Below are 25,251 nucleotides of genomic sequence, written 5' to 3'. Positions count from 1 at the left end.
GGTTTCTCCATGTTGTCCCAGAAAAATTATTAATATTTCCCATGTTGGATAGAAAATGTTCTGGTCTTTCTGCTATCAGTTCACGTATTGGCAACATTTTCTAAAAAATGTGTTATAACATTGCAACACAAAATATTTTCCTTTCGTTCTATTTTGCAAATGATAGAGAATGATTCTGGTGAGAATGATTGAGGCAGCACTCCACCCAGATGTCACATCATGCTTCATACTAGACCCCTTTCTCATTTCCACTCCAGTGCCAGAATTTTATGAATTATATTGTTTCACATTAGTTTGAGAATTATGAGATAGTTCTAAACCTGCTTCAAGAAATTATCCAAATGGATTGTAAATCATCTTTTTATTATCCCCACAGTTGCTGCTGAATTGTTTAGGTAGGAAAGAGGTATCAGCCTCTTTTATTAACTTGGACAAAAGTGGAAAAGCAGTAAAATGACCAGAAAAGTGCCACACAGGGGCAATGAATTTGTGATAAAAGTGAGTAGGATTTTGTTATTCATATTTGCTGTTTGGCATCCAGTGTTTAGAAATAGACAAGGGGGCCTTACTTTATGGACAATAAATTATTCAAAACCTTTGGGTTGTAAAGTTAAAGCATTGAAATACCAAATATTCTTTCTGGTCTGTTCTTTCCCACTTTCCTTCATTACCATGTAGCTAGGCTTTAACTATTTAAAATGGAATCTGAGAAGGAAAAGCAAATAAAGCATGAAGCAGCTTACTTCCACCAGAGCAATGAAAGGCAACAAAATGGTAGCATTAAAATCTAAAGTATTTAAAAATCTCAGAAATCCAATCCAATTGAAGTTTTCTAGGAACCAAGCCACACCCTTGTTCTTGGCAATTTTAAATGTTTTGCTATTTCCATATCCACTGCAGTCAAATGTGATGTAACTTTTCTTCTGAGTTTTTAATATTTTACTTTTACTACTGTAAAGAATCTAAAGTATAAAACTTAATGATGTAGGGTCTAAAACACAAGTTATGTGGAAATAAACTGTGAACATAATTATAAACAAAAGGGAAAAATGTAAATATCACAGCTTGCATGTTCAACAAATAACCCTTGGATTTTCTCAGAAATAATTGTTTTATTCCCACTTTTGATCTGTGGGCACCACCATTTGGGACTTTCCTGTAGGTTCTGTGATAATTTCAGCATTAGGAGAATGACTGACAGTCAACAAGTCCTTCTGGAGACATCAACCTGAAGTGGGAATTATCTTTCTAAAACATTTATTTCCAATCAGCATTTGGAGTGACCAATGAGGTCATTGCTCTCATTAAAACAAAACAAAACAAACAAACAAAAACTTAATAATATCTAGTTATCCACAAGGTAAAACATCTCGATAAGTTGTATATTGTGAAAACGTCATTTCACAGACCAATCATTCTGTCTTTAACTTCTACCACTCACCCCACAATTAACTTTCAATTCAGTCATGCATTTTGCATACTTCATACTTTTGCTCATTTTATTTCTCTTCTGATGCTTTATTTTTAAGACCATATTAAATGCCTTCCTTTCTTTGAAGCCTTCCATGACCGTGAACCCCTGGGAAGAATGAATCTCTCTCCCCGCTATTTTCCATAGAACCCTGTTTCATGGAGGTGGCACTAAACTGTCTTGAGCACTATGCCTGGGTGGGTGGCTTCAGCTTTGTGACAGTATTAATCCTTAGGACTATACTGTGTGGAGTAGATACTGCTTCTGCCACCCTATAGTTAAAGCCACTGAGAGATGGGTATTGACCATTCAAAAGGGAAACAGAGCCATTAGGAGGGGGAGCCATGATTCACTGCCAGTTTTGACTGGTTCCACACCCTGTGCAATTTCCATCATGTAGTTCGACCCTATCATATTTTACTATGGTTACTTTTCCAGTCACCTCGATAGACTCACTTAATATTTGTGAGTGCAAAGAAAGAGGCTCGTGTATTTATGTCTGAAATATTTAAAGTTCTAAATTACCTCCAATGTCCAGCTTAGGTGTCACCCCAGGGCCCAGCAGCCAGCCCAGCCAGCGTGGCCCTTGTAACCCACAGCTTAAAGTTGAAGGGGCTGAGTTCCACCATCCCTCACCTCCCTCCAGCCCTGCTGCCTCTGAGCCTTGGTGCTACCTGTTATCTGCTGGAGCAGGGCTGGCCAAAGGTGGGCCTGGCCCACTACCAGATCTGCCTGAACCAGAATGGAGGTCTGGGGAATGGGTAGTTTTCTCTTCCTAAAACTTCCCTTTTCCAACAAGCTTTCTAGGCAATTCTAAATGCCTCCACCTGGGCAGAGGGGAAGGAGGGGGCATGGTAATCTGCAGAACTGGTCTGCTTAGATGCTGTGCTGGGTGATTTGGAGAGGCCAGCTGTAAAAAGCACAGTCACGCTTTCTCTGGACCATGCTCTATGCACACTGGGGTGTATCCTCCTTTCCGGGTACTCAGGGATGCATCCTCTTGCTTGGGGGGCACACTTCTGCCTCTGCATTTTCTCTTGGTTCATTAGGTTGCTGAACTTTCAAATAACTTTCTCATAAGACCAAATCAGGGGGAAAAAAAAAAAAGGTCCTTGTGTTTTAATGTTTGTAGAAGATGTGACCAGGCCTGAGGGTGGCACTGTCCTCAGCTAGACACTGATTGCAAGGCTGGGCTTTATTTGTCTTTTTACAGTCCTTGGAAAAAATTAAGGGCTGCATGATTGTTTGCTAAATGAATTTTAATGAGGTAAAATATGATTTCTATTTGAATCATCATTAACGAAGAAGTTGTATTATCCTCAGGGACACATAGCATAGCAGATGTATAATTTCAGAGAAGTGTAATAGTCAATTAAAACTTCGCATGCTGCTGTTTCTGATTCATAGGCTCTGTAAATTAGCGGTGTATTTGGGTCATTTTCCACCTCTTTTTTCTATTTCTTTTCTTTTGTATATTTTACCAATGAGTGTTCACCAACATTGCTCAAATCACGATTCCACATCTTCAGAGATGTTTGGTCCGCATGCAACCCAGAGAGATATATAGGACGGCTGTGCCTTTACAAACTATTTGTTTTTAGACATACAATTCCATGGACTCCTCACACCTTTCCCTTGTAACCTGGAAATTCATTCATTTCTTCTGAGCACCTATTGTGTGCTAACCAGTGAGGGCACAGTAGTGAATAGGTTTTTAAGCTGATCTCCATCATTACATTTTTTCCCCTTACAATCCATTCTTCTCAGAGCAGCCAAGGTGGGATTTTAAAAACAGAAATCAGAAAATGCCATTTCTATAGTTAAACCCTCCAGTGGCTTCTGAATGTAGTAGTCTAGGCTCTTGGCCAACATTTGCCAGGTCCTTCCAGATCTCCGGTCCTTTTAAGGCTTTGCTACGTGGGTTACCATTTGTTCACTACTCTCCAGACACCCAGGGCTTTCTACTCTAATACACCACACCTGTCCCTACCACAGGGCCTTTGCATATGAGGTTCCTCATCTCAGCCATAAAGTCATCTCCTCAGAGAACTACTACCGAATCCATTTTTCAAAAGTTACTCTCTGCCCCTACCTTGGTACCCTTAGTTACTTGGTGGCATGTCCTATGTTCTGCACAGCAATTATGCATGAGTGACAGTATCTTACTTATTTACGAATAATTTTATGTGAATGCCTTGTAGTTTCTTCTACACCTACCTTATTTCTAATTTCAGACAAGGGACTCTGTGGCCATGGAGCTATGGAATCTGCCATTGCACTTGCTTAATAAATACATGGTGGGTTACAGTCTTCACATGGAGATGAGGTTAAGGATGTCTTCTGCAAAACTGTGCTAGGACTCCACTGCCATCATTTCAGGAAATGACATTTTATATACTTAAATGATCTCAGCTCTGCTTTTCTCACCTAAGTTACTCTGAATATGGGGCTCTTTTTTTGTCCTTGTAGTTTCTTTTGTTTTGCTGTCTTTGTCTTGAGATGTTAAATGCTTGTTTAGTTATTACTTGAGGATCTATATATATATGTGTGCTTTAAAAATTATTTTAGGTACAACTCCATGTATGTTTGAAATAGCATTACTTTTCAAAATGCAAAGCAGCCTGCTGGAGATCTTTAACATACATTTAGTGTTTAGCATACATCTGTTATGGTTTATTAAGGATATGTATCCTGAGGGAAGGTGGCAGAAATACTCAAAGGCACATTACATGCTAAGATTGTAAAAGCAAAAATAGTTTTACTGGTTTTCTTTGGAGGATGTTACATTTCGAATTGAGTTGCCCTTGGTTATGTACTTTATTTCCTTTATATTTATAATCTTTAACTTATAGAATACTGTATTTTTTTCTTAAAATGATTTGCTTAAGTATTTATAAAGAATTACTCATAGACGATCCACATCTTCCTATCTAATCATGTTTCTGAATTTCTTTTTGAATACCAGCCTTCATATTTTAGAGAAATACACCAAAAGTAAAATAATACAATTCAAAAACATTGAAATATTTGGTAGCTTTATTTTTAAAAACTGTGTCTGAGAACTGATGAAAAAAAATTTCTAAAAACAAGCAATGTATCATTTAAAACCTCCAGGTAAATTTTTATATGTGAAAACAGAAGCAAAATTCCTGCTAACACACTGACTTTCTCTATTCGTTCTGTGCAATGAACCTTTGTCGAAATAAGAAACAATCTGACATGAAGGGTTCAGTCAGTGAGAAGCTGTTCTCTTCCTTCCCCAGGTTGTCTCGCTCCATTGCCCTCTATCTGTTCCTGTGTTATCTTGTCTGTTTTAATATAGTGTCTTTCTTATCTACATGAATTATGAAAATTCATTTGCTAACTAAATCTTGTAAAATTCTGTTATCAGTGACATAGTACATGTATGAAGATTTGGCATCAAAATTCTTTAAAAATCAATTCATAGGATTTTATTTTTTAATCACAAATCAAAAAAGTTCAATTTATTAGAAGGTAGAGCCAACAGATGTAGACCTGGCAATTAGGTTTCACTTAAAGTCACTTTACATCTCTTTTCAGGTTTTAACTCTTTCACAGAAGGACTTAAAAAAATTTAATTTAATATTAGTATTGTATTATTTTATATATTATATATTACATGTTATTTTTTTCTGGAAGTTTCATCCTCCTTCAACATTTTACAATCAATTTATAGGGTTTTTTTAATTTCAGATTTTTTTTAAAATTGAAGTATGGTTGATGTACAGTATTATATGAGTTATAGGTGTATAATATAGTGATTCACAACTTTTAAAGGTTATTCTCCATTTATAGTTACTGTAAAATATTGGCTGTAATCCCTATGTTGTACAATATATCCTTGTAGCTTATTTTATACTTAATAGTTTGTACCTCTTAATCCTCTACCCCTATCTTTCCCCTCCCCACTTCCCACTCCCCACTGGTAGCCACTAGTATGTTCTCTATATCTGTGACTCTGTTTCTTTTTTGTTATATTCACTAGTTTGTTTTATTTTTTAGATTCCACATATAAGTGATATCATACAGTATTTGCCTTTCTCTGTCTGATTTATTTCACTTTGCATAATACCCTCCAAGTCCGTCCATGTTGTTGTAAATGGCAAAATTTCATTCTTTTTTTGGTCTCTATTGTCTGTCCATTTAAGAATCTTCCCTGCGTTCTTTTCTGAATTTAAGTTTTATGCTTCCATATGTTTAATACAAGTGACTTAAATTTTATTTTTGTAAATTTTTACAAATTTACAGGGTAATATTAAGGATATTAATATCCTTAATGTAAGGATAGGATAAATTATATAAAGGATAATGTTAATGATGAAAGTTCACCCTATAATAAAAGGAGATAGTTAAAAGCATTCTAAATCTACCACCCAGAGGCAAATACTATAAACATTTGGATGAACATAATTTCAGATATTATCTACTTATTTATCTATCCTCTCTCTCTAGCTATAAATCTATAAAATCAGAATCACTAAGAATATTCTTTTATAACTAGGCTTTATTCCCCTAACAGTAAGCTATGAAAAGTTTGCATGTCAATAAATATACAGAAACATACATATAGATACATATATAGAGAGATATGTATTTTTATTTTAATAATTACTAGATATATAGAGAGATACATATATGTAGGCATATGTATGTATTCAGAGGCATATATCATAATATTAACAACTAGATAATTTATTATATCAACCATGAAATATCTAATAAATATGTAATATTGTGTATAATACATAGAGTGTAAGTAATAATAATAAAGTATTTCTCTGCCCCCCACACACTTAAACAATAGATTATTTATAATTGCCAAAACTTGGAAACAACCAAAATGTCCTTCAGTACATGGATGGACAAACAACTATGGTACGTTAATGCAATGGAGTATTATTCAATGATAAAAATAAATGAGCTATTAGGTCACAAAAAAATGTGGAAGAACTATAAAGGCATATTGCTAAGTGAAAGAAGCCAATCTGAAAAGGCTACATACTGTCTGATTCTAACTATATGACATTCTGGAAACGCCAAAACTATGGAGACAGTAAAAAGATCAGTGGTTGCCAGGGGTTATGGGGAAGGAGGAGGGAAGAATAGGTGGAGCAGAGGGGATTTTTAGGGTAGCGAAACTATTCTGTTCATACAGTGTATGACACTGTAATGATGGATACATGACTTTTTATGTTGTCAAAACTTATAGACTGTGAAACACAAAGAGTGAACTCTAATGTAAACTATGAATTCTAGCTAATAATAATGTATCAATATTGGCTAATCAATTCTAACAAATATCCCACACTAATGTAAATATTAATAATAGGAAAAAACTGGGGGAGGGGTGAAGGGAAGGGGTTTATGGGAAATCTCTGTACTTTCTGCTTAATACTTTATGAACCTAGAAGCTGTTCTAAATAATAAATCTATGAATGAAAAAAATAAAGTGTATCACCAGTATTTTTGAAATTCTCTGGTGTTCACCCAGATTGCAGGCTGAAATTTATCCATTCATGAGCCTGAATCTTGAGTTAATAATTCATCCATTTTCCTTCATGGTTTTGCCAGTATTCTCCAAAATAAAATATTTTTTTTTCCAGTTTTAAAATTTTCATAAATGTAATCTAATTATATGTATCCATCTAGAATTAGCATTTTTTCTCCACATGTTCCTGAAATCCATTTATGCTGATTAGTTCTTGCTTGTTCATTTTCTCTTCTTAGAGTAAGCCATTAAATCAATAGACCCAATTTAGTTATTCATCCTACTGGATATTTGGATCTTTTTGTGAATTTTTTGTTTGTTGCTTTCTGCTGTAATGAAGAATGCTCCTATTAATACTCTTATGAAAGCTTCTTCCTAGTCTGCAAGTTGTCTTTATATTTTCCTAACAGTGTCTTTCAAAGAGCAGACATTTCTAATTTTGGTAAAGTCAGTTTAACAATTTGTTATTTTATGAATCATGCTTTTGTCGTCACATCTAAGAAACCTTTATCCACCCCAAAATATTAGCAAACTAACTCAGCAACCTAATGACAAATAAAATAAATTGTTAGGGAAAAAATTTGGTTTCCTCTAGGATTGCAAGGTGTTTTTCATGAGAAAATGTATTAAAATAAGTTAATCAAATTAAAAATTAAAGTGAAAAATCATATTATTATCTCAATAGACCCAGTATAACAGCATTTAATCAATTCAATGCAATTATAATAAAGACCGTCAGTAAACTAGATGCAGAGTTGAATCTCCTTAATCATCAAAGATATCTACCAATATGCAGAGAAAATGTAATTCAGAAATGTTAGAAGCATTCTCTTTAATATCAGAAACAAGTAAGGATGCCCCCTATGAATACTTATATTCAACCTTGCACTTGTAGACATTGGCAGCCTCCAAAACAGGATAAATGTCTATATTCTAAAATATTTTAAAAGAAGTAACAAAATTGTCATTATTCACAACTAATAAGCTTTTATATAGAAAACCCAAAGAGAGAATCAGCAAGAGAATTTAGTAAATCATTGGATACAAATCCAATATATAAAAATTAAATTTGGGCTTCCCTGGTGGTGCAGTGGTTGAGAGTCTGCCTGCCAGTGCAGGGGACACGGGTTTGAGCCCTGGTCTGGGAGGGTCCCACATGCCGCGGAGCAGCTGGGCCCGTGAGCCACAACTGCTGAGCCTGCGCGTCTGGAGCCTGTGCTCTGCAACAAGTGAGGCCGCGGTGGTGAGAGGCCCGCGAGCCACGATGAAGAGTGGCCCCCGCTTGCCGCAACTAGAGAAAGCCCTCGCACAGAAACGAAGACCCAACACAGCCATAAATAAATAAATAAAATAAATTAAAAAAAAAAATTAAATTCATTTCTACACACAGGAAACAGTTATAAATGCTATACTAAAGGTTGTATTCGCAGTAACAAAAACTCCAGTATGTTACCTATGAATAAATCTAATGAGAGTATGCATCATCTATGGAGAAAATGAAAACTTGCATGGACTTGAGGATATGGGGAGGGGGAAGGGTAAGATGTGACAAAGTGAGAGGTTGGCATGGACATATATACACTACCAAACGTAAAATAGATAGCTAGTGGGAAGCAACCGCATAGCACAGGGAGATCAGCTAGGTGGTTTGTGACCACCTAGAGGGGTGGGATAGGGATGGTGGGAGGGAGGGAGATGCAAGAGGGAAGAGATATGGGAACATATGTATATGTATAACTGATTCACTTTGTTATAAAGCAGAAACTAACACACCATTGTAAAGCAATTATACTCCAATAAAGATGTTAAAAAAAAAAAGAACATTAAGTCCTAAGTAAATAAATGGAGAAACATACAATGCTTATTGATAGGAAGGCATAGAATTTTCAAGGTGTCAGTTGTGCACAACTGGATCTATAGATTTAATGAGATTCTAGTTAAAGTACTAATAGATGTTTTTGGTAGAATTTATCTCTAAAATTTATATCAGTGAGTAAAGAGCCAAGCAGAACTATAATATTCCTAAACATGGATGAAACTCAAAATAATTATGCTGAGTAAAAGAAGCCTTAAAAGAAAAAAGAGAACAGTACTATATGATTCCATTTATATAAAATTCTAGAAAACGTAAGCCAAATTTATTGACAGAAAGCAGATCTCTATTGCCCGGTTAACAAGAAAAATGTGGAAAATGGCAGGAAGGAAGGATTACAAAGTGGCATGAGGACATTCTAAAGGATAATAGATAGGTGTTTTATCCTAATTGTGGTGATGTTTTCATGGCTGGATGTAGGTCAAACATATCACATTTTATACTTTATATATTGATAGTTTATTGTATGTCAATTATGCCTCAATAACATTTTAAAAATAAGTAATCACAAATTTTTTAAAAAATAGATGCCCTTGTTTGTTTGATCTTTTTCTATACAAGATAAACAGCCATGGAAGTATGCAAGCAATGCAAAATTTTAGAAAGGCACAGTAAAGCTGCATCCCACTATCATCCTCAGAAGTGCAAAATGATGACTAACAGCGCTTTTTTTTGTCAACAAGACCATGAGAAACTAAAAGCAGCTACAGATGCTCAGTGGAGCCAGTCTGGACCATAGCTAGCAGGTGGAATGCACTGACCTGTTGCCTGCAGCTCTGTGTGAATATTTATGGGTCTTGACTGCAATCCATTCTCATTCTTATTTTAGATTTGCATGCCTAGTAACTGAAGGAAAGTTCTAACTTTCTAAGAGACATATCACAGAAACTGTTATTCAGTTTGAACCCTCTGCTTATATATTATCCGATCACAGAAACAATTTTACTGTAGGTGCAATATTACAGTGGTCTAAGAAGCATCATATACAATGGGCTTATCGTATACCTATATATGTGAAAAGAAGAGGATTGATTAAAAATTAGAATAGCTTGTTGAAATACCTACTTACTAAACCATCAGGATAAGAAAAGACTGAAGGGATGGCTTGCACAATTTAATGAAAGTGTGTTAAAATTTAACATGCATGGAAATAAAGAGGGATCATCATTGGTTAGATTGTTGAAATATCGTGGGAAGATAGGGAAGAAGCGATAAGAGATGACACAAGAACTTACCAGTACATAAATTTCTTTCCTACTCCTATTTTTTTTTTTTCTCTTCCTAATCCTGTAGCACCAGGATCTGGATTGTATTTATAAGTTCCGGATGAAGGATTGGTTTCTAAGTATTACCCACGGCACTTCCTCAAAATTTTGCTACCCCAGTTCCTAAGCAGGTGGTGGCCTGGGTTGTTTGTTTCCCTCACCCGCTTAAGCTGAGATCAGTGATTTCTGCGTCTCTCCCATGTAGGAGATGAGATAGTCCTACAAATTTGTACTTAATCCAGATTAACCAGATTCATATTGCTGCCAACTCTGTGCGTCAGTCCTTTGATGGAACCTGATGGTCCTCCCCACAGGCTCTGATGAAAATTAATGCTAAATGGCAGGAAGCGGCAGTGACTGCTCTGAGAAAGGAAACCCATAAACAACCATTCAAAAAAGTAATGCCTATATTAACTGGGTGCCTTTTGAGAGGCTGAAAACAAGATTATAATCTCTTAGCTATATTTGCTAATGCCCGAAAGACTTGGGCTATTTGCTTACAGAAACCACCTCATTTGTTTTGAGCCAAAAGTCTAGTGTGGACCCCCGCTGATTTAAGTCGCATGCAACCTGGAGTCGCCCATATGCTATGTGTCAGTGACACTAACAACACCTTGTGAAGAAACACTGGGAATAATTCTAATGTTACTTCATCTGTTCAAGTGTAATGGCCTGGGATCATGCCAGTAGAAGCACAGGGAATGATTTTATAAGAGATTTATTGTCCCTCTAGCCTATGAGAATTCATAATTGGACAGTGTAATTTGCATAGGTGCTTTCTAACTGCCAAGGTCCACTCATAAACAAAAACCATATGCACTCAATAGTGTGATCAAGTTATTAAACTTGACTAGGATTTTTACCAGTGAGGAGAAATGGGCATTAATTAAAGATTAGGCCCAGTGGGAAACCATATTAGTACAACTTTATGGCATGAAACAAGGCATATATCTACACCCATAAGCGATCTGGAATCCAAAATTAGCTGAAATTTACTTTTGATTTAGACCCTAATTCATGATAACATTTCTTATATGGGTAAGGGCTCCTTTGAAAAGGCTGGGATAATGCTATTATATTTAAAACTGACTAATGTTGTAAATGATCTTTTTCTAACTCATAATGGGACTGCTTTTAATCCTAATATTGGTGTAGTTGGTGCAATTAAATTGGATTGATAATACTGATATTGATATCAAATGGAATGGGAGATTGAATTAAAACCTTCACAAAATGTTCTTCTGTTGGAAGCTGATTGGATAGAGTAACTAGCTTTAGTTAATAATTGAATAATTATTAATTAGTTGATCTATTGATACCATTCCCAAAGTTCAAATTTTGGTAGTGAAAGGAGGTAAAAGAGTTGTCGAGTTTTGCATGATTACAAACAAGTAGGGTAGGAATATTTGGAAATGGACATGTTTTTCTGAAGCAGTGTATATTTCATTGAATGATACAAGTAATTATCATTTTTGTTATTGTTCTTTGCTTTTTCTGTTTTGTAAGTTGTGCAAAAGTTACAGAAATGTGATAATGAACAGTTTATAATTTTAAAAATGTGAACATGAGTCAGAAGTGGGGAATGTATAACGTAAAGAAATCCTGCAGCTGGATTGGGGCAGCTCTATGCTCATCTTTGGAGATGCCTGGGGTTCTGGTACTGTCCCTAGGCCAAAATGAGGATGAGATGCGCTAACTAGTGATTGATGGTGTACTGTTTAAAGTTCAGAACTGTCCTTTGGACACCAAGGGCTAGCCTTTTTGTCTTATTTTAGGATATATGGAATGATGACTTAGACCTGGTCATACAAGTTTTACAGCCTGGCTTGGATGTGTGACCAGTGGGGCATGAAAGATCCCACTGGAAGCTTTTGCTGAGGCTCCTCTGGAGCTAAGATTTCCAAGGCATATCTTGGTGTTTTGCAACCTGAAGATGAAGCACATCCTGAGCTCCCAAGAAAGGCCCCTGTGGGGCTGAGCCTGAAAATCTCTCTGATTCCAGTGCTGTCTGCATTCACTTTCTCCTCTTCTCCTTCTCCTCTATCCTTTTGTCTTTATTAAAAGCCTGATGTGACTCAATGGGCACTGAGAAGTCTGTGATTATCCCCAACCGGTGTAAGTGACACATTTCAGTACAATTTTATCTCTATGAAATTTGTTTTTGTACTACATACAATTACATCTATCAACAGTTTTATGGTTTCAGATTTTGCTAATATTAGTAATAGCTAATATTTATTGAATGCTTATTATGTGTCAGACACTATTCTAGATACTTTTAAAAATATTAGTTCATTGGTCCTCAAAACAACATTGCATGCAGGTTAAAAAAAAGAGGAAACTGAAGGGCTGAAATCCTAGGAGTAGATTCTTCCAGGTCTCTCTTATTAAGATATGAACCAAAGCAGCTGGGTCTGAAGGTCTGTGTAATTCCCTTCCATTCTTTGCTACCTAATATGGTATCATGGTATCAGGCTTAGAAAGCTTTTTCTCAACCCCAAATTATAAAAATATTTGCATATATTTTTTCTCCTGTCCTCATTTCTTTCATACTCAATTATTTGCAGTTTCTTAAACATTTAATAGTTTCTTATTTTGTTCAAGTTTTTCTCTTTACACAGAAGACCTTTTTCTGTGCCAAAGCCCCCTTTTATTTAATTCTTCTTGTTAGTTATGACTCTCCCCGCCACAGCAGTCCAAGCTCAGTGCCCCTATGAAATGTCCCTGTGACAAACTCTGAACTCAGGTGCTATAAGGACTCTTAATGCTAGATTTTAACCTTTTTTTCCTGATGTGCATATATTTTCCTAATGTGTATTTTAACCTCAAAATGGAAGCTTCTGAGATCAGAATTATGCCTTAATTTTTGCATCTGCAGGGCTCAACACAATTTCTGAGACATAGTAGCTGTTAACGAAATACGTGTTAGCTAAGCGTGCCAAGGTTTATATTTTTGTTTAAAACAATTCTGTCCGTTTGACAAGTTTTTGCCATTTGCCTTTATTATTTGGTCATTTACTTTCCCCTGCTTTCTATTCAATCAAATATCACTGGTTTACTTAGGTTTTTCTTTATGGGGATTCTAACCACTGAACCGTCAACATTCACTTTACTTTTTTTGGTTGAAACAAATGGAGTGTGCAGTAATATATAAAAATGATTATCCTAAAACACTAAGCAAAATATAGCAAAACATAAATTGATATTTGTAGCAGGACATAAATTGATATTTATATATGTTAAAGTTATAATTTTCTAAGAGGAAAAAAAACAGATTCTACAGGTCCTACTTTGGGGGGAATGCTGAGTTTCCTGTTCTGTTCTAAAATCTCAAATACATCTCTTTTAGCTCATTCCAAGAATATGTACCATGAATTTCCTAAAGAATATTGTCAATTATTTCTTCTTTAAGAAAGGTGAAATGAGAATCTCAGTGAATATAATTAGGTTCATTTATTAGGTATGCTTGAGTTAGAATGCTAGGTCTTGAATTAATGAGTTGGAGACAACTTGGGACTGGTTTTAATCAATCAGGAAGCTAAAGCAATTCTGATCTTGTTTAAGAGTCAGTAAACCAGTGAGATTTCAGACCTGCATCTTATGTAACAGCCTTGCAGTAGATTGCCGTTCTTAGCTTACAACATTCATTCTGTTTGGATATGACCCAATCCTACCCCACTTATAATGGAAGCCACAGATTGGCCAAGAGAGCACAGCCAAGGCATATCCAAGAGGATCCATTAGCATCACACTTGTCACCATTCTCATTTGGGTCAATATGAATAAATACTTCAATTAGAAGAGTTTCCTGCCCTACTTCAGGTGAGAGAATAGTGCCATCTCTTATTCTTTGTATTCATAGGAGACTCCTTTGCTTTTTATTTCTACTTATTTATTTGTTAATCTTGATTTTTTTTTTCTTATTAAGTATTTAACTATTGTAGGGACCATCCTTAGCAATTGGTAACTTCATTTTAAAAATATTTCTCACTTTTTATAATCTCGTTCACTCTCCTTTCCTAAGACTCAGTGTCTATCCTGAAATCGATGAGGCTTCTCTGGACATACACATGGGGATTTCTCTAAGCTGTGTCAGGATGCCCGCTGGCTCTTATGGGAGGGAGACAGTCACATCTTTAAATATCCCTGTTCATGGGATCTAGCAGCATCGGAGCTACTTCCCTCAGTAAATACAGGATCCCAGGACACAGCTTAACTATCACCTGCAAAACTTCCATTTTAAAGTTGGGCTTCTTTTCTCCTATGATCCAAGTGCTTTTGTCCTTATATCCCTTCTCCTGAAATATTTCTAAAGTGTGGAACTTTGCTGGTTTCACCTTTACTCTCACTTCCACCCATCTGTCAGTGAACCACTCTCTCAAGAGCAGTTCCTCTCCCTGCCAGAGGTCCGGGTCTTTGACTCTTGGTCTCTCTCTGCAACTCATCCAGCCAGGCTGTCCCCTGGTACCATTATCCAAACAATGTGGTCATGCTCATGTCAAGATCCTCAGGGGCAGCACACAAGATCTGCCCTGTAAGCCAGTTCCCATTATGATTCCCCTTTCTGTGCTCCTCTGGCCTCACACGGCAGGAACATATTTTCCTGGAGTGGCTTGGGATGCTCCTTGGACTCATTCATCTCTAGATGGAGGAATTGTAAGAAGGTCTAGTGGCCTTTTTCTCTGGTCTGGTTATCACTCTTAAGTGCCCCTCACAGGATATCTAAAAGTGTGAGTCTAGGGAAAATGCCATTACCTAGGAAAGAGCAGAGCTTCAGACCAGCTGAGAATTGAATTTAATTGTTCAAATATATTTCTCTGTGACTTTACCAGCCTTTGGCCTCATACACAGGAGGGGAGCCTTAATCTTTCATTGCATTTCGAATGCAAGATGTGAATACAAAGGAAGCTTCACTAAAATTCCCACAGCAATTCAGAAGTTAATGACTTGTAATAAGGTTCTGGAGCCACCAATTCCCTGTTCCACAAGCCAGGCTGTGATCTATGGGGTCCACTGTGATCTATGGGGTCCTTTATGAAGTACATCTAGGACGTCAGGGGTTCACGTTAGGAGCAAGGAAAATTCACCCTGATGAAATCTCATTCCCTGAAGTCTTTGTCGCAGTTCCAAAAAGAGAGTCCTGGAAAACTTGCTCTCCAATCTAGAGATTGGAATGAAATAAACTCAGTTCCCCTGTGATAGGAATGCATGTAAGTTTATTCATGCTTGCTTTGTCTTTTCTTCCCCACTACAGCAGGCTTTTGTAAAGATTTACTGCATCCAGGAGCTGTGCTAAGCCCTCTACAGGCAAGGTTCTAAAGGACTCCGCCAATACCCTATGGACTGCATTGTTAACACTTCTGTTTTAAAGATGAGGAAAATGATGCTGATAGAGATAGTGTCTCCATTTTTTCAAATTCTTATTTTAAGTTCAAAATTATCGTCATCAAGAAGTTAGAAGTAGACTTTATAATAATTTTTTTTTCCCACTTGGGCACTTCAAAGTACTACATTAGATGAGAAAAATAATATATGTGCTTGTGTATGTATGTATATATGTGTGTGTGTGTGTGTGTGTGTATATATATATATATATATATGTCGTTATAATAGGATTCAGAATCATAAAGTAAGTTTCAGTTTGTGCTTACCCTTTTTTAGCTCCTGTCCTAGCAAATATAACTGGCTTCCAATGAACAGACTTAAGAAGGATTTTGTAAAATTTTACTTGATTAGTAAACTTTCCTAGGAAGGTATGGGAGCAATTCTTTGCTTCAGTAATGATACAAATTTAGGCAAAGCAGAAGGGAAGAGGTCCAGATTTATTGCCTACCCATGACTCTGGAATTTAATCACTGTTAATCCTGAAAGCTACCATATTTCCTGCTCCCTGTCCATGCCCATCAGTTAGGAGAACCAATTGCCAAATCTTAGGGAGATTCAGCCCATGAGTGTCATCACCTCTGTTAGATGTGGCTGCATGGGCCCAGCAGAAAACGCCATTGAGTGAAGTAAAAAGATTATGATTCTATTCTACTTACTGAAGTGTTCCACAGTGAGAAGTCCAGTGACTTGGACACCCAGCCATCTCCTTGTTCCTTTGTTCAATTTTGTTTGTCTGTTTCATAGGCTGGCTTACATCCCAACATGGACTCCCATATACTAGGGAAGACCTGGGCTTTCCTCCTACCCTGAAGTGCCACTGAGGCCAAAATTTCCAGTCTAACTTACTAAGATAACTAGTTAGGTTTTTTATTACCCTTGAAAAGTAGTCCTTATTTCAAATGCTGCCATATCTTCTCTTAAATTTAGTGAGATTTATTTTCCCATTTCTTCTTCATTCACACAATCTAAAATATTTCCTCATCTTGATTTAATTCCGTTGAAATTCAGAATTCTATAGACAGAAAATGTGGACCAACTATCTGGCATCATTTAATGTGAGAAATGTATCCATTTGCTTAGATTTATTCTTAACATAAACTGTATTTTCTTAAAGCTAAAAATTTGGATAAATAACCAATTTTGAATCAGTTGATGAAATAATAGAAAGTAAAATTATGCTGCAAATTTTCACTTTAATAAAAGTATGAAGGAGCAAATCCAGATTTCTTTACTTCCTGGGATCAGTTCATTTTTCCACATCAGTCCTCTTAATCACCAATTGCTTATTCTTGATGATAATGGGAAGGGAACATATAAAGTACATAATCCCATAAAAGATTGTCATTCTCTATGAACATGAAATAAAATTACATTATGATTCACTTTTATCTGATTCTTTATATTTAGACCATCCCACCAGTGGTTTTCACACAGAATCAATCAAAGAGCTAATAGGCACTCTAGCAGCTACGTGAAGACATACTTTGGTCTACATAACAGATTTTTATAAAAGTTTTGAAAGTTGCTTCTAGATTGTTCTTTACAGAAACTTCCACAAATTTGTTAAAAGCAGACACACAAAAAAGGGAAGAGCGCCGTTCAGCAAAAGTTGGAGGCAGGTTTGTGCGATTCTAGGCCAAAGAAATTTTTAAGAGGGAATGACTAATGGGTCAAGGATGTGGCATTAAAGAGCAGGTCTCAACTATATTTAAATACAGAGTGAAGAATAAGCAACAGTAACAACTGCCTGGTCTCCTCACCCCACCTCAATTCCCTCCATCATCTGCTGAGTCCTTTACAGGTTCCACAATCTACAGGTTCTTCTGCTTTGGGTTAAATCATTCGTGCTCCTCCCTGCACTTCTGCTAGGCAATAGGCCAGGGCAACTAGGCAACCAGATTCCCCTCTCTCAGGGATCATTGTCTTGTGCTGCCTTGTGTCTATTATCTGAAAACTGTTTTCATGTATTTTATCTAGTTTTACGGTTGTTTCAGGCAGGAGGAGAAATCTAGTCTCTATTGCTCCATCATGACTGGAAGCAGAAGTTCTATTTATTTTCCATCTTAGGAAAAAAAGAAACAAGAGAAAATTAAAATTTACATCTGTGTTTTATATTCATATTGAAACTGGCAGTTTCATTTAGTCCTTCTGTCACATGCTGTATCAGGGGTTATCTTGAGAGAAAAATGTTTCTTAATGCAAGGGGTTGGTAGTGGCCTTATTTCCTTTTCAGAGTATTGAAATTAATGTAACATTTCTGATTAAGAATATCAGGAGTTTCTGTTATCTAGTTTTAACTACAGTGAATGGCCGAGTATTCTAAAATATTCACCAAGACAAACCATATATTGAAGATAATTAAGGACAAGGGAATAATAAAAAAAAAGTCTTTTGTTGTCATGTCTACTCTAAGTATGAACTCTTCATCAGACTCATTATGAGGCAAAAACCTTGATGACCTAATTGAATATGAGAAGTTACAAAAAAAATTAAATCATTGAGTGTTCTGAAATACAAAATTGCACGTATTATTGTGAAAAATAAATTGGATTGTGAATGGATTCTGTGTTTGAGATATTTGCTAATAATACAATGAAAACTTCACGATTAGCAAGATATTTGAAGAGTACAACAAAAAGACCAATAAAACAGAACAAGAGCCCAGAAGCAAACCCATACACAGAGGGTCATTTGATCTGTGACACAGGTTACAATGCGGTGCTGTTGGGAAAAGAATATCTTTTAAATAAGTGGTACTAGGTTAATTAGATGTCTACATGGAAAAGACCAAATCGAATCTCTATTACACAAAATACAACAATCAGTTCCAGCTGTATTATACAGCTAATATTGAAATAAAACAATAAAGCTTTTGGGATAAAGCATAAGAGAATACCCTCAAGACCTTGATGCAGGCAAAGATTTCTTCTAAAAGCTACAAAGTTAAAGAAGAGTTAAAAGAGAGAAGAGTCAACCAGTCTCCTGAAAGAAGATTATTTTCTATATATGTTTGACAAAGGACTTACATAAAACATAGAAAATCTCCTATAAATCAAAAAGGCAAAGTATCAACCCAATAGAAAAACAGACTAAAAACGCAAATAGCATTTCACATATGAGGATATCCGAAAGCCAATAAACATATAAAATGGTGCTCAAATTGATTAGTCATCAGAGAAAGGCAAATTAAAGTCACACATATAACAGAGTGGCTAAAATGAAAAAGGCAGAAAATACCAAATAAGAATGAAAAGCATCTGAAAACTAATTTCCTGATTAGTTGCACCCATTTGCATGGGTGCAAATTGGTACTAATAGTTTGGAAAATTGCTCATCATTACCTACTAAATCTGAATATTCACATACTCTGTTATCTATAAATTTCACTCTTGCGTATTCACACACACACAAAATGTTAGTGTTTATAGATACTTTTTATCTCGAGATAACCCCTGATATAGCATGTGACAGAAGGACCAAATGATACTGCCAATTTCAATATGAATATAGAATATAGATGTAAATTTTAATTTTCTCTTGTTTCTCTTTTTCCTAAGATGGAAAATAAATAGAACTGCTTCCAGTCATGATGGTGGAACATACCAAAACACATATGCAATAATCTTTATAGCAACATTATTTATATTAACCCAAATGAAAAAAAAACCTAATAGTCAATTTAAAGAAAATTGTACAACAATTCAAATGATTTCATTCATTTAATGGAGAGATTAAGGACAATTTAAATTATGTCACGAATGTATAATCTGTAAGCCTCAGTAAGAAAGCCAATACAAATATCTATAGTAAAAAAATGCATAAAATCAAGCTATTAACTTTGAATTCTAACATTCTTTTGAAAGTCTTTGATTCATTTTATTTTTTTAATTTAATTTTTTAATTTTTATTTTATTTTATTTGCTTTCTTCAAGCCAAGTGCTGAATAAACATTTATAAAAAACATCTCTAATAAAAACAAAACAGTAACTGTTGACACCGTAGCTATTTCAAAAGTAAGTAAAGTAGTAAAGAATTGTCTCTTACCCAACTTAATTGGACCATCTAGACAAGGCAGAGAAAAATCCAAACCCAAGGTCAGTGTAACTTCTGAAGACCTCAGGATGAATCTATACACAGGTAGAATATGGATAGAGTGCATATTTATACCAACTATTCAAGTATATGTGTACTTTTGTTCTATTTTCTATTGAGTTATGGAAATAATATGCATTAGGACAGCATTTCACATGCTTATTGAGGGTCTGCTTTTTTTAATGTATTCAATTGTGGTTCAGTCTGTAAAATGGACATAAGTATAGGTTCTTAGGAAGAAATGCATAGATTGGAAGTGGAAGGCTATTAATGTTATTGAATTTGGTGTTCAGAATAGCAGAGGGAATCTTTCCATAGGTGAAGTGTTAGAGATCCTTCATGGGTACAACCAAGAAAAATCACTATCAAGCAGGGGCATCTGAGCTGAAGTTGAAAAATGTTATATGACAATGTGTGCTTGAAACAAAATGTTTTAAAAGAAACATATAATATTTTTAAATATTATAAATGTATTAGAATAGAAATGTGTAAGAAATAAAACTTTGTTTTTAACTTATATTCTAGTTAGTTAGAAATAGTTGTTTGCATGAAGAGATGAGAAAATGAAAAGGCAAAATTAATGGTACATTTTCTCTGACCTGGATTTCAAAAATAAAATTCTGACCCCTAACACCTGTGGATTATATCCTACATTAAGTCTGATCATATGTAAACATGGAGTGAATAGAAAAGGGACCAGGCAACACCAATATGTCCAAATTTCTAGAGAAGTGCTAGATGGAAATGAGAAGTTTGGTACTTCAAGTGTTCTGGTTTCTTAAGCAAACTGCCTGCTGTTAGTTCTGTTTTGAGTCAGAAAACAAAACAGCCTGGAGATGGGACAATTTACCTGGAACCATGGAACAAACTAAATTATTAGACTCCAGTGCTAATCTTTCCATCTAATATATTTGCTGTGATTCTTGCTAATAGAGAAATGGTCTGAGACCAGGGTCCCCCTCAACCTTGCCTCTTTTTTTCCATCTTCTGTACATGGGATGAGGAAGATTTGAGTGGGGAAGTTGTATAAAAATGAGAATCAGGAGATACAAATCAGGAGTGAAGCTAGAAGGAGGAGTTCTAAAGATTAATTTGGAGAAAAATGACCCAGAGGCATTTGATCCACTTAAAATACATCTATTTGTATGTGTATAAAAATACCTGAAATACAGATAAAGTTCATTGCAGTAGTATATTCTTAGTAGTTTTGTGGATAATTTAAATTCACTTGTTTATAACTTCTCTATTTTGCAAATTTTCATAAATGAAGAAAACAAGAAAGGTTACATATGTTATTTTCTTTTCTCATCCATTCATTGTATATGAAACCATAAAGACTTGGAGTGAGTATTAATATATACTTTCTTCACGGTAAGGCAAGTCAAGACAATTGTCTTGGGAATAAAATCTTGGTGTAGATATAGATATCTTATACATTTTGTATGATTTAGCATAAAATTTTTATTGTTTTTTCATATTCTTTTCCATTATGGTTTATTACAGAATACTGAATATGGTTCCCTGTGCTGTACAGTAGGACCTTGTTGTTTATCCATTCTCTATGTAATAGTTTGTATCTGCTGACCCCAAACTCCCAAACCAACCCTCCCCCACCCCCACCTTGGCAACCACAAGTCTGTTCTCTATGTCTGTGAGTATTTCTGTTTCATAGATAAGTTCGTTTGTGTCATTCCACATATAAGTGATATCACATGGTATTTGTCTTTCTGACTTACTTCACTTAGTATGATAATCTCTGGGTGCAAAATACATTTTTTATTGATTTTAATTTTTAAATTGTCACATTAAAGTGCAGTTATGGTGTTTTAGGAATATTGAACCATAATAAGCTACAAATAAGCTAAGAGGTCAAGTGTTTTACTTCCATCCTAAATTTTTATGTAGACTTGGCCTCATTGTTCAAGTTATTTTTTTTAATATTTATTATTTTATTTATTTATTCATTTTGGTTATGCTGGGTCTTAGTTGTGGTTCTCGTGCTCCTTAGTTGCAGCTCATGGGCTCCTTAGTTGCGGCCAGTTGGCTTCTTTAGTTGTGGCACTTGGACTCCTTAGTTACGGCAGGTGGGCTCCGTAGTTGCAGCACGTGTACTCCTTAGTTGCAGCTTGCTGGCTCCTTTAATTGCGGCACATGAGCTCCTTAGTTGTGGCAGGTGGGCTCCTTAGTTGCGGCTTGCAGGCTACTTAGTTGTGTTTCACCAACTCCTTAGTTGTGACATGTGAACTCTTGGTTGTGGCATGCATGTGGGATCTAGTTCCCTGACCAGGGATCAAACCTGGGCCCCCTGCATTGGGAGCGTGTGTCTTAACCACTGCACCACCAGGGAAGTCCCTGTTTAAGTTATTTTGAGATTAAAGATCCATCCCACTACATATACATATATATTTATATAAAGCTATATGTGAATATGCATAAACACTCTAGTATGGTGACTAATTCTGCATAAAGTTAAAAACTTTAAAATTTTTCATGTATTGCTTCTTATTCATGATGTGGTAATGCTCATTCTTCATCAAAGTGGAAACTTTCTTATTTATACCTTGCAGTTGCCATATAAGAGTTCATAAATTTAATATGACAATTTTGTCTGTACTTATATTTTAAGATACAGTTTCCTAATTGGTTACAATGTATTGCTGTCATGTTTCTAGAGTGACACTTAACCCCAAACAGTTATAGCCAATTACAGTAAAACCTATTGAAGCTCATCTTACAATCTTCAATAAAGAAGGGGGATAATGAGGGAAGAAGACACTCTGTGTTCTTTGCTTCTCAGAAATTTTCCTTCCACCTGGACTATCATTCAGTGGAGGAAGAAAAATTAATTTAGCTCCTTGCTGCCTGAGTGACTACCTAAGATTGAGTACAATTATTTTTTGATCCATTCATTCAAACATTTGTCATTAACATTTCCTCTGGATTGTTCGTAAAGAAAGGTGAAAGATTAAAAAGATATGGGCAGTATAGCTGATAGTCTACTGTTCACCTTGAGACAAAGGACTTCCCTAGCTCAGCAAGTGAAGAGCCAGTTGACACAGGCCAGATATAAGTGCACGGAGGATTTGAAACAGTGGGAGAGGAGCATACAGCAGGAGTTGTCTGGTGAGGAAAGATTTCATCTTGATAAATAGCTTGTGATCATTCTCATTCATTCTTTAGTTTCAGCTTCACCTCAGGCAGAAGAATATGTGCACATACAGGGAGCAACTTAATGCCATTTACTTTATTTTAGCTGCCCTCCCCCACTCCCCATGCCCAAGGTAAACCTGATACAAACTCTCATGTGCAAGTAGTTTTTTATTAGTGTTTGTTTTAGTTTTAGGTTTTGGCTGATCCTAGGAAGAGACCTGGAAAGAGAAAAAAGGAAGGAGTTAAAACAGTACAAGGATATTTTATCAAGTTGGCCAGTATTATAGCTATGTCTATGAGACTCAAGCCCAGACCTGAAGAGACTTAAATAATGTGTCTCAGAGTAGTCTACCTGAAGAAAGGAAGAAGACCATTTCACCACCAGTTTCTGTCCCTGTTGGTCAAGGCTAACCTTACTTCTTTAAAGAACCCTCCAAGGTTCCAGGTAACCCTTGTATCAGAGTGACATCATCAGCAAAACTCTGGGATAGAAACAAGTGGTACCTGGTAAGGGCTTTGGGCAAATCTGGAGGGGTGTCCAGTTTGTGGGTAAAGCCCACTGTGAGCTGGATGCTTCAGTAGCAGCCAGAACAAAAATTGCGACCCAGACTGTGCACTGGTGCACAAGAGGTATCTAATGGAAATTTCAAATATTGTACAATAAAGCATTACTTTTAAGAGCATACCTCTCTAGTAAAGAGAAGCCTAATAGAATATTATTTGAACTTAATATGAACTTAGTATGATTTTGTCAATGTGCACATTAGGGTGGAGGAAGAAATGGGAAGGGAGCAAGCCCTATTTCCACCTCATAGTTTTCTAAAAATGTGCCTTATTATTTTCCAGAATGATTTCTAGACTAACTTAAATGTCCAAACTGGGGTTTAGAATGTTGAATAAATCAGATAGTGCCACATGTCTTTGTTTTTCTTTAAATTTAGACAACATAATGCACCATACAGGTTTAGAAATTGTAATAAATTTCAAAACAGAAATACTAAACCAGTTATAATAAAGAAACCTCAGATCTAGTCTATTCAAGTTTATTTTCAAATTTTAATAGGAGTATAAGGAATGTACAGTGAACCAGAGACTCAGATTACAGAAATGCTAAAAAGAGCTTTACAATTCTATGACATATAAGCAGGCTGGGGGCAAAACAATCTCATAAGCTAGGGAATTAAAACTCACTTGACTTTTAACCTATGTGCACACATCTGCAAAATGCAGAGCAAATGCTATAGTGGTACCATGGGAAATTGTCAATATTGATATTGCTTATAGATAAAGGGAACTCACAATGTGAAAGCAGGCTCAGCAAATCAACTTAACTGTGTCAAAGAATTCCAATTAAATCATTTTTGAGAACTGCTCCATTTGAATATTCACCATGCCTTTGATTAAATCTGGCATTAAATCTATATCAGTTTAATTTAATTATAAATTGTTTGATTTTAAAAATGATATGTTTGTATTTAGTTTCTTGATCACACTGTTGCAGATCACAACTTATAAAATGGCACCATCTTGTTGGCAGTGTTCAATGAATCAGAGCAATGCGTTTAGAGGGTTTTTTTCTGTCATTATGTCTGATATTTTAGAAGGAAATTGTCTACAAATAACATTTTTCTTTATGTAGACTATCATTATCATATCTTAATTCTGTTATGTTTTCACAATATGTGCAAACTGTCAATTGGATAAAACACCATTTCACCGTCTTATAAAAAGACACACTTAGGAATATAGACAGTGCTCACTTTGAATGGTAGTGTGGGACAGTGAAAGGACTGTGCCAGTTGAAAATGTGATAAGTAAATTTAGCTAATAAGAAAAGACACAAGAGTTCCATTATGTTTTATTTATTTTTTTAAAATTCTGAATGTCAGCTATAATACTTGTTAACATTTTTGGAACTATTTCTTTATGAAATTTTTTTTTATTATTACCCTCCCCTTCACCCATTTCTACCACCACCCACCACCCACCTCTGGCAACCACCAATCTGTTCTATGTATCTACATGCTTGTTTTTTGTTTTTAATAGATTCCGTATGTAAGAGACCACAGTATTTTTCTTTCTTTGTCTGACTTACTTCACTCAGCATAATGACTTTGAAGTCCAGCCATGTTGTCATAAATGGTAAGATTTCATTCTTTTTATGCCTATATAATATTCCATTCTATATATATATATATATATATATATATATATATACCACATATTCTTTATTCATACATTAATGGACACTTAAGTTGCTTCAATGTCTTGAAAATTGTAAATAATGCTGCAATTAAAGTGGGGGTGCATATATCTTTAAAACTTACTATTTTTGTTTTCTTTGGATAAAAACCCAGAAGTGGAATTGCTGGATGATATGGAAGTTCTATTTTTAATTTTTTAAAGAACTTCCATTTTGTTTTCCATAGTGGCTCCACCAATTTACATTCCCACTAACGGTGCTCAAGGGTTCCCTTTTCTCCATATCCTCACCAACACTTGTTAT

General features: G+C 35.5%; 1 protein-coding gene across 2 annotated transcripts in view; it reads left to right on the top strand.

Moving 5' to 3' along the window:
• MSR1 (macrophage scavenger receptor 1) overlaps positions 1 to 25,251 on the top strand; it is a 225,809-nt gene that overhangs the window by 114,743 nt on the left and 85,815 nt on the right. Inside the window, exon 1 of one of the 2 annotated variants that reach the window (XM_082444524.1) lies at positions 24,222 to 24,887. The exons of the other annotated variant lie outside the window; for it this stretch is intronic. The gene's annotated coding sequence lies outside the window, so the exon portion shown is untranslated. Of the gene's footprint in view, positions 1 to 24,221; positions 24,888 to 25,251 lie in introns of those variants that run through there. 2 annotated transcript variants of the gene reach the window in all.

The sequence above is a fragment of the Balaenoptera physalus genome (genome assembly GCF_965194825.1).
Source record: "Balaenoptera physalus genome assembly, chromosome: 21".
Classification (NCBI taxonomy): Eukaryota; Metazoa; Chordata; class Mammalia; order Artiodactyla; family Balaenopteridae; genus Balaenoptera; species Balaenoptera physalus.
Note: the sequence above shows the minus strand (reverse complement) of the source record. Positions and strands in the feature narration are given on the sequence as shown.